The 10,645-nt window shown below is 40.6% G+C and overlaps 1 protein-coding gene across 1 annotated transcript in view; it reads right to left on the bottom strand.

Annotated features, from left to right (window-relative positions):
* Window positions 1-4,485, bottom strand: part of lamb2l (laminin, beta 2-like) — a 47,763-nt gene extending 43,278 nt beyond the window's left edge. The window contains exon 1 of the mRNA XM_061257111.1: window positions 4,426-4,485. The gene's annotated coding sequence lies outside the window, so the exon portion shown is untranslated. The remainder of the gene's footprint in view (window positions 1-4,425) is intronic.
* Window positions 4,486-10,645: the final 6,160 nt, after the last annotated feature.

The following is a 10,645-nucleotide window of genomic DNA, read 5'->3' as shown; positions in this document are numbered from 1 at the left end:
GTGAGAGAGAGGAACAGGCAGAAACAATGCAGAAAAATAAACAGCACTAATGCTGAGTATTACAGAAATGCTCTCAGGACTGGATTATATCAGTGCTTTCCTGGAAGTCTTAATGATGAACACCCTTTCAATACAACAGTATATCCAATATATGATTCAATAGTATATCCCCCCCACTACAACTATGAAACTACACTCTGAACCCAACAAAGATGTGACATTGACGATGTGTAAATAGCGTGGCTGAAAACATGTTTTGTCTCCAAATATTTTAATCTCTGTTGAGGCCTGCAAGAAGTCGGCTGTTTGTTTCCATTGGACTGATCACTCAATCCGTTTCATAGACAACTTCTTATCAGTAACTTTGAAAGTCTAACCCTGAGGATCCCATACTCATTAGAACCTGTGATAATTCCAAAGGCAGAAGGCAGGCTGTGCAATCCTGTACTGTACTTTATGCTTGGGTTGCGGCCAATCCTTTTATTCTTCTAATAAGAAGTCTGTTCTAATTTTAGCATGTCAGAATTGTTTAAGGTGCACAAGAGGCAAAGCTGATCACACTGTGATGGTTGGTATTTCGGGGATTAAAACAAAGGGTGACTTTGTATGAGGAAAGCCATTTGACCCAGCTTTTCATCTTGCATTCAAAAATATTAAAATCACAGTAAAGATTTTTGAGCACAGACATATTGTCATCAAGCCCCCAATGGGATTACTTACAGAACCTCTAATAAATGCAATCTGCTTTTCATTCATTGAGATGTATTATTTGAATCCTCATCACAAAGCTCTGCTTTATGACATGTCTATGCTGTATCCACAGTGCAGATTAGAACAAAGTCATCTGTCAATACCTTCCTTCCATGTGCTTCTGTGCGCTTGTGCTTATTTATTGTGATTGTATGTGTGCATCTGTCAGTGTGTGTGTGTGTGTGTGTGTGTGTGTGATTGTATGTGTGCATCTGTCAGTGTGTGTGTGTGTGTGTGTGTGTGTGTGTGTGTGTGATTGTATGTGTGCATCTGTCAGTGTGTGTGTGTGTGTGTGTGTGATTGTATGTGTGCATCTGTCAGTGTGTGTGTGTGTGTGTGTGTGTGTGATTGTATGTGTGCATCTGTCAGTGTGTGTGTGTGTGTGTGTGTGTGTATGTGTGTGTGTGTGTGTGTGTGTGTGTATGTGTGTGTGTGATTGTATGTGTGCATGTTTGTGTGTGTGTGTGTGTGTGTGTGTGTATATGTGTGTGTGTGTGTGATTGCATTTCATCAGGGATCCCTGTCCCAACTCACTGTCTACACAATAATGTATCTGATCGAGCATCTACCAGCAAATCACTGCTTGACCACAGAGTCACAGATGTTGCTTTGAGCCAAGACAAAGGCATTAATCTTTAACCAGACACACTGACACGCCTGAACTGTGTACAAAGACCTCTCCCTCCTTCTCCCTTCCTGAGGGCATGACTGAACGGTAGCAAGGTTGTCACCTTAACTCTGAACTTCCTTCTTCCCCTCTCTCCTTCCCATAGCTGGACTGTATCAGAAATACACCCCCACCTGCCCCCTCCCCCATTTGCTAATAATCTTTGGCTCTTTGACTCACGATTTTCTCACAAACATGATTGTCTGTAATATCAGAACATCATTAAGAATATAGTCATAATATCAGGTTTACTAAGCTACAACAGGTTCCATTCAGAAAATCAAAAAGGAACCGGGGGAACACCAGGCTGCAGGCTTTCATGAAACCCATAACAAGGAAATTAACAGAAACTGCCCAAAATAACATCCAAGGCTGGGATCACATAACGTCATGCTCTTCATGGTCACCTCCAGAAATAAAAGCAAGCCTTGATTATATCTTATTTAGAGGGGATATTTTGACAGCTTTTCATGAATGGGTGCGGCAACCCAGCTGCATGACTAAATTACTTGCTATTAGTGATTCTGACTTCAGACATTTCCTGAAATGAAATCAGTGTGCGTGTGTATGTGTGTGTGTGTTTGCATGCTTGCCTGCATATTTGTTTGTGACTTACTCTTCTTTCAATTATATTCATATGGTGAAAATATGTATATTTAAGATTTATCTGTGATTTAAGAACTATGCCTATACCATATGCTGATTAATGTCTTTATGTAGATAGGTACATAATTTACAGTCTATGGTTTATTCATTTATGTATTTTAGATTATATATGGAAATTGATATGCAGTGAGGTACAGCGCTAAATCAAGTTAATATATATATATATATATATATATATATATATATATATATATATATATATCCAAACATTATGGAGCTCACTGTACATATTTAGAATTTTTGATCAGAGCACACTTTTGTGCAACATCAGCCCCATCAGACTTTGGATATATGTTTCTTGTCATACATGAAAATAGTCCTCTATTACACAGAAAAGGTGTACATAACATTTTACATGCACACTTGACCTGAACTACACTCACTGAGCACTTTATTAGGAATACATGTACACCTACTTATTCATCAGATTATCTAATCAGCCAATCATGTGGCAGCAGTGCAATGCATAAAATTATACAGATACAGGTAAGGAGATTCAGTTGTTCACATCATCCATCAGAATGGGGAAAATGCGTGCCAAGTGATTTTGACCGTGGAATGATGATCTGGGAATTCCACAACAGTCTCTAGAGCTTGCAGAGAACGGTGCGAAAAACAAAAAGCATCCAGTGAGCAGCGGTTTTGTGCATAAAATGCCTTGTTAATGAGGGCGGTCAGCGGAGAGGGGCCAGACTGGTCAAAGCTGACAGGAAGGTAACAACAATGCAAATAATCACACATTACAAAAGTGGTATTGGTTTATTGGGATCCCCAACACGTCAAACCTCGAAGTGGACAGGCTACAGCAGCAGCAGAAAAAATAAGTCTTCAAAAAAAATAAAGTGCTTACTGAGTGTATAATCCTTCAGACATGACAATATAACAAATAAAGGCCCTACAGAGGTCAATACACCTGTAGTTACTCACAGTAAGCTTATAGTCCGAACTAGCAGAACAGCTCCCTCACCAATCTGGTGAATTTCACTGGACAAAATACAGCCCTCCAATTTGATTCAAGCACATGATTACATTTGAATTATTCAATCAAGCCCTTTAGAAATATTGAATATCAAGTTGACTGGTACTGTAATTATCAAGAATGTCACGATATGAATTTTCAGATAGCTCCTTTCATTGTTCTGGCTTCCAACACATACACACACCATATACACATGCAGCACATACACACGCACATGCTATATCCGTACATATAAGACTGTGACTGACTTGATTTTGGCATTCTACGCAAATTAGTCTCTTTCAGGATGAACTGGGGAAGTGAGTCAGGACTCATGCAGCTGCAAATACTTGCAAATCAATTATCTGTGGTGGGGCTGAGCTTTCTATTTCTTTCAGTGCTATTTCTCCTTTATACAGCTGAGACAGCACTCTGCGTTGGGAGCAGGAGCCAAAAAACTTAATTTTACAGCACAAACTTATTGCTGTATCTTTACCACAATTTGGACTCAGTTATTTGTAGTAATTATATAGTTATATTTGTAATGACAAAAAAGGCACTACCACCCCTTCCCTTCAGAAATGCATGTAGACTCTACACATTAGATGTTATCACTCCCTCCCACATGCAATGGCACAAGCACAGCACCAAAACAGCAAAGTACCGAGTACAAATTACTACTCTGCATACTGGTCATTTACTAACTTGCAAATTGTTTATACAGCATACGTGTCAAACACTACTAAATATACAAATGTCATTCTATATTTTATAAATGCTATTTATATATTTATTTTATTTTTTGCGGTATTTTAAAGCACAAACAAGTCATGAATCCAAGTTGAACAAGGTAATGCCTTAACTACAGTTAACAACAGACAGTATACATATCACCATCTTCTGTATGTAACAGACATTGCGAATTGACGATGTAAATATGCAAGTAATGGACAATATAAGATGAACGATATTGACGATTAACTTGTCAAATATAAATTACGTTACCGCAGCCTCCATCTTGCCCTTGTAAAATGCGTGCGGCAGAGTCAGCCATAAATGCAATTTTGCACAAAATTACGTTGATTGCATGATACTTAATAATAGCATAACAATGTGATACGTTTGTTTTGTGTCACAATAGTATTTGTGTCATTACACATGTTTTCGCTCGAGAACACAAACAGAACAGAATAGAAAATAATTAAGTTAAACTAAACTTGAACTAAAACTGCGGAACATTCATAGGCCAAACATTGCACGGAACCTCAAATTCCTAACGGTTACAAGCAAATTAGTTTATCGTTAATGACACTTTCTGTATTTTCCGGTGGTTGAACAAGCGCTTAGACGCATCGTACCGGTGCAAGAATTCGACACAACTCACCTGTTCTCTTTTCTAAAGCCAATTCTTCATTTGCTTCCAGCACGTCCACCTGTTTGAACTCTGCTGGTAGTCTACTCTGCAGTATAATTCGGGTAGAGGAGGAGTCAGATCTGAACTATGTTAACACTACAGTACTCAAACAGGTAGGAATTTCCGCATGGTACAAGCTCTATTACAGAGACCGGTCTGAAGCTATAAGCGAAAACATCGGAACTGTTAATGCACTGTTACTGCACGTGGCAGGTTGCTTGAACTTTTGTGCGCTCAAATTTCTGTCTTTTCTCCCTTTTCCACCAATTTCTTCCTCCTCCGTTAATGACTCATGCTGCTTATAATAACGATGCAGTTATGAATCACTGTTAACTTATTCAGGTAAATTTGAATTATTCATGGCGGAAGTAGCCTATACAGAGTGCAAGTGTTTTAAAATGGTGTAAAATCCTAACAGGATTCATTACCCGTTGCCCACACTTCACTGTCTGTCCGTCTATTGTGAGGATTCTCGTCAACATGAAATCCATGGCTTTCATGTTGACGAGAATGTCTTAATTGAAAGATGTTGACAAAAGCCATCAACCTGTGTATTATCTGATGCCAGCAGTCCCACAGACGTCAGCGTACCTCTCAACCCATTGTAGGCTCAACCTGAGTGATCTTGCCAGTTAACACATAAGGTTCTTCAAATATCTTTCTGTAATATAATTCTACAAAAGGTGGCAATGGCTTGCTTTATGTTCAGAACTAATGAAATATATTGACCATTGAATATTAAAGTTATTTTTTGGGGACTTTAAGTTTTCCTTATGCTATTATTTAGTCCAATGCACTAGGCGAAAGACCACTGTGAGGAAAGCTCCCCCATTGCTGAATCCTTGTGCTATGAACATACCATAGAATATGCACACAGGCAGTATATAACTTCTGTCTCTTGTCGGATAGGAAAATGTCAGTGGTGGGGGGTGGGGGATATCTAATTTCTCACATGCATAGGCATATACTATAGAGAGGGACTGTAGTCATTATGAGGCCCATTGTCAGCCTCTCACAATTCCTTGTGTGTTTTTTACAGAAATGCAGTAACAGAGATCACAGCCTTGTACATTGGAAACATTTGCTTTAAAGGCCCTGATTGGACGTTTCTCTGGTCATGTGATCATGGCTGGAATTCATAATTACAAGCAGTTGTTTGCAAGGATAACACACTATTCTTTATCTACAAAGTCAATGCTAGCTCTTATCTGGTCATCTGGCGACAGGATGTAACCTCTTCATCTCACAATTTTAAAAAGCCAGAGGATTCTAATTGAACTGGGACTAAGTAAAATCCTGCAAATGTATTGCCATGCATGTAGTATATGTACATGTAGAGCAGACATACAACTATTGAATATCTTATAAGATAATTAAATGTAGAATTAATACAAAGGGATGCAGAATATGAGAGTACATTATTGATGTGATTTCCACTAAAGTTTATGTCACTGAATATGTCTGTGTGTGTGTGTGAATGGGTGAATGAGAGGCATTAATTGTAAAGTGTGCTGGGAAGAAGTGCTATATTAGTGCTAGTCTACTTATCATTCACAGACATATATACTTTCTAATGCAGTGGACTGAGGCACAGAGAAAAAGATAAAGCCAGGACCACCGAATGGGTAATTTTACTGGAATAATAGCACATTCGTGATGAAGTGTTCATCTCAGTTAAGCATGGGGCAACGTTCAAGGAAGAGACACACACGTGTTGCTGCTGTCAGTCAGACGACCAGCTTATACTTAACGGTTCTATCTCCAGGTGAGATTGCTGACAAATTATACTGCTTTTGTCTGTAATTTCACACACTCTCCCGCAGGTAAGGAACCACCTGTTAGAGAAAAACAGCGCAACAAAGCTCTTGAAAAAAGAAACAATGCGAGTCGTGCCATGTATTGGTACTGGAAATCATATTCTTTTAATCGGTTTTCTGTTCAAGAACTTGTTGATCATCCAGCAACAGCATGTTTTCACATTAGATTAATTTTTTATTGACAGGCACCCAGCAGCTTCGTTTTGTGTGTGTGTGTGTGTGTGTGTGTGTGTGTGTGTGCACATGTGTGTGTGTGCATGTGCTTGTGCGTGTGTGTGTGTGTGTGTGCATGTACATGTCCCATATGAAGGATATGGGCTATGGGCTCAACCACTCTGTAAATCATCATGAGAACCACTAGCAGCCACATCAGGAAGTAGTGGCCCATAAATAACAGGGGTGAGAGGTCACTGGAAAGAAGAGTGCAGAGTTTACACATATTTCAGGTTCATTGACAGAATTCATGTGTTCAAAAGGGAAGTGCAGCAAGGCATTTTTGTGCACTACAAGATTAAGCAAACAAATCAATGGGGTGTAAAATGGTCAGATATCGCCCCCCTGTGGTACAGATTGGCTAATTTGGTGTGACTAAGTCAAAACAGCAACAACAACAACGACAAAACAAACATTTCAAGAATACAAAAATGTCTAAATTCAGCCACATTTTCAGCCTCACTGATATAAATCACCACAGGTAATTGAATGACATTTTTAGGAAGACATATAAACATACATAGCTGTGTGTAAGCTCCCTTAGGAGGCTCAGTTGCACGTCAAGGCTTTGTTTGCCTGCATACTTCCCCATTGGCCTAGCATGGCTCTTCATTTACTTTGTGGGTACCTCACCTGATGGAAGTTGTAAGAAAGGCTTAAAAAAAACTGAGAAAACAGACTTGAAGCCATTAGTAGATTATTTTTAAAAGCACACAATAACAGTGGCTAGCCTTCCAATCTCCCCTTTACTGACTAACAGACACTTTAATAGGCCTAGCCAATCAGTTGCACCTGGGTTTAAAAGAAACCATGGCTTTCAATTAAACCAATTAGCCAATAAAACACTGGTGGCTGGTGAAGTGCCACTCCTTCACAGATGTACAGTACATGCGAGGACCTTCCTGCCCATTGGGGAAAGTGAGTTGAGGTAGGGGTTGTTGGCAAAGAGCAGGGCAGTGTGGGCCTGGTTCAACGGGGCATAGCAGTCAAACACGGAAAAAGTCTTGCAGGTGACCATGCCCTGGCTCCAGGTGATCTTGATCCTGTCCTATGTCTCTGCCTGCTGTTTAACACCCAGTTACCATGGCAGCAAGTTGGAGCAGATAGCACCCTCCAGAGGCCATGAAAGGAATACACCACAATGTGCTGTAAATATTTTGCTGCAAGTTCCTGTGTTCATAATGAAACTTTTCTAAGGCTTAAACACTTATATAATTGTTGATTAATTACTTGAGTGGAGCCTGTCAATTTCTGGTTAAATTTGGCCTGTCTCAATCATGGCAGTATTTTTATTTCTTGTAACTGTGCTCCATTTCAAATTCTCTTAGAGCCCCTGAACACCTGAGATGGGCTGCAGGGAAGCACACTGCTTTGCTGAATGTTTACATTCCAATTCAGATATTCTTGTCAGCATTCAGGAATTCTATACTTCTATTCTATTCTATGCTATTTGCCAAGTTACTGGTTTCAACGAGTGTTGATATGGTGGCCAGCATAATTTTTGAATCAGGAGCCTTATGAACAAAGTTAAAACCAAAATGTTTGCTGCTATGACTTGGCATCAGCCATGTTTGTCGCCTCATATATATATATGTCACTTAGTTCACATGAATGAGAGCATCTGCTAAATGCCAAATTAAATGTAATGTAATTGAAACAGGACTAGAGCTACTCTCTACTTCTGTTTTCTAGGACCCCTGATCCTTTCAGGCAGAACAAGTGCCAGTGTTGAGCTCTGTGTTTCTTGCCTGTCCAATGGCAGCCAGGGTTTGTTGGTGCTTATCTCATTCCAGCATTGTTGCAGAGTCTCTTGAAGGGAGGCTGGCTGCTAGGTGGCCTGAAACCGAAATGGTGAGCCAAGACAAAAAAGCTCCCTATAGCTCCCTTACTCTAGCTTACATTTACATTTTACATTTTTTTGTGTTTTTTGTATCCCTGTGTGTATGTGTGTCTGTTTGTGTCTGTGTGTGTGTGTGTGTGAGAGTGTGTGTGTTTGTGTGTGTGTGTGTGTTTGTGTGTGTGTGTGTGTGTGTGTGTGTGTGTTTGAGTGTGTGTGTGTTTGAGTGTTTGTGTGTGTGTGTGTGTGTTTGAGTGTGTGTGTGTGTGTGTGTTTGTGTGTGAGATGTTTGGAGGTTTAATAATTGACTCCACTGCTGCAGGCCCAGCCATCCTGTTAATCCCAAACAGTCTCTAAAGGAGAGGACAGGGATTATGTTACTGTTATTTAATGTGACAGAATGTTTCCTCTGAGAAAACTTCACAGCTTTATTATAAATACTGTATAAATAACTCTAAACTATAAACAGCACATCAATATTACAGCTAAATGTTTCCTTGCTGGGTGAGCCTGGGCTAAAGTCAAACCTAGAGTCAAGATTAAGCTGCTGTGTCATCTTACCCAGACCTTTGTGAAAGAAGTAATTGATATTAAAAGGTCAGTTGTTGCACTCTGCGAGGTCAGACACCCTTCAGCAGAACCGATTTCAAATGGTGCTAGAAAACTGCAGCCGACTCTGAACACCAGAGGAAATCGGTCATGCTAGAAAGCCCAGCGGTCTGTAGTTCCAGTCTTCCACAATTCAGCACACTGAAAAACAGAGAAACACATCACACTCAATGCATAGACACTCAATGTACAGTCCTCCCATCCACCCCCCCCCCCCCCCACCTCAAGCCAAAAACATTAAGAGGAAATACTAAAATCCAATCACACTTCCTCCATTGCTGTGTACCAAAGCCCTAATGCAGATTACAGGTGCTGCCAACCAGAGGCCTTGCAACTCATTCCCTTCAGCAATCACAACCTGTGTGTTACTATGCAAACTGTCACATATGCAGTCAATAGAAGGATCGTTTCCCAGAGTTATCTTCAGGACAAGTTCTTGTTCATTTATGGAGGTCAACATTTCCTAAAAAGATTTGGGTGCACAGCACAGGGAGGGGGGGAGGGGGGGTGAGGTCAGAGGACGCTGTGCATGTCATAACAGCTTAGCCACGGGTGGCTGGTATTGAAAAAGGGTCCTCCAATGTCAGCGTGGCTGTGGGGTCCCTGGTACAGGAAGAAACAATGAGGAGGGCAGAGCAGACCAGGAGGTTCCTCCTGACACACACAGACACATACAAATGTGCCACACACACACTCACACATGTGCACACACATACACACGCATGTGCACACACCAATATGGACCCACATCCTACACACAATAAGCACAAAGAAACATTGACTCACATGCAAACATAAGTCGAAATAAAAAAATCAATAAAAAAAAGTGAGAGATTTTTAGACAGACTATGTAGACTATGTAGTGTGCAGCCACTGGCCTCCTCTTCTGCACTATCCAAAGTGTTGCAGTGGGAGAGACATAAACTATTGATATCCTGAGCCAGCCACATCCTCAAACACTCCAGCACAAAGAGCAGTGGCCCCACCTCACATGATCTGAGCAGCCGACAAAAAAAATGACACACACCCAGATGCACAGGCACACACAAACCAACACTTCAACACCGTAATACATGTGAACACAAACTTATGCTCACTCTTTCCCACATACCCACATGTACTGTACAGTGTGTGCACTTAGAAACACTGAAACTCAACCAGGCGAACGGCTCTTTTTGCATAGATGAGATATTTAAGATAAGAGAAAACGTATCCCTTTAATTAGGAGTTGAACTTTTTTCTGCAAATACATTACATGGAATGCACACTGTTCGGGGTCAGGACAGTCTTGTTAAAAGGTAAAGCTCCATAACTCTGTATCATCACATCAATAGAACACCTATCTCTCTTTCAGTATTTTCTCTTCCCTTCCATTACCTTCAGCGTGATTCTGGATTGCATGGAGAGTGGATTCATCAGAGGATCCAGCCACAGGACAGGGTGGGGCACTCTGTCCCAGAGGACATGTTCACAGAGGGATGGCTCCTTAGACAGTGAGGTAGGGAGGGGTTACTGGGACTGTAAGAAGGGGGTGGATTTCACAGCATGCTGCCTGGTCCTGAATGATATCATAAATTTTACATGAATGATAAAACAGATTGAGCTTTAATTTATGTCACAAATGCCATAAACCCTGGCCGTGTTTGTTTTCTAATCAGCTATGACAAGATAACAAATTGTACAAAATCATGGCTCAAAGGCGGAAAGAGAACAT

The sequence above is a fragment of the Conger conger genome, chromosome 10 (assembly GCF_963514075.1).
Source record: "Conger conger chromosome 10, fConCon1.1, whole genome shotgun sequence".
NCBI lineage: Eukaryota > Metazoa > Chordata > Actinopteri > Anguilliformes > Congridae > Conger > Conger conger.
This window is presented reverse-complemented; position numbering and strand designations above follow the sequence as displayed.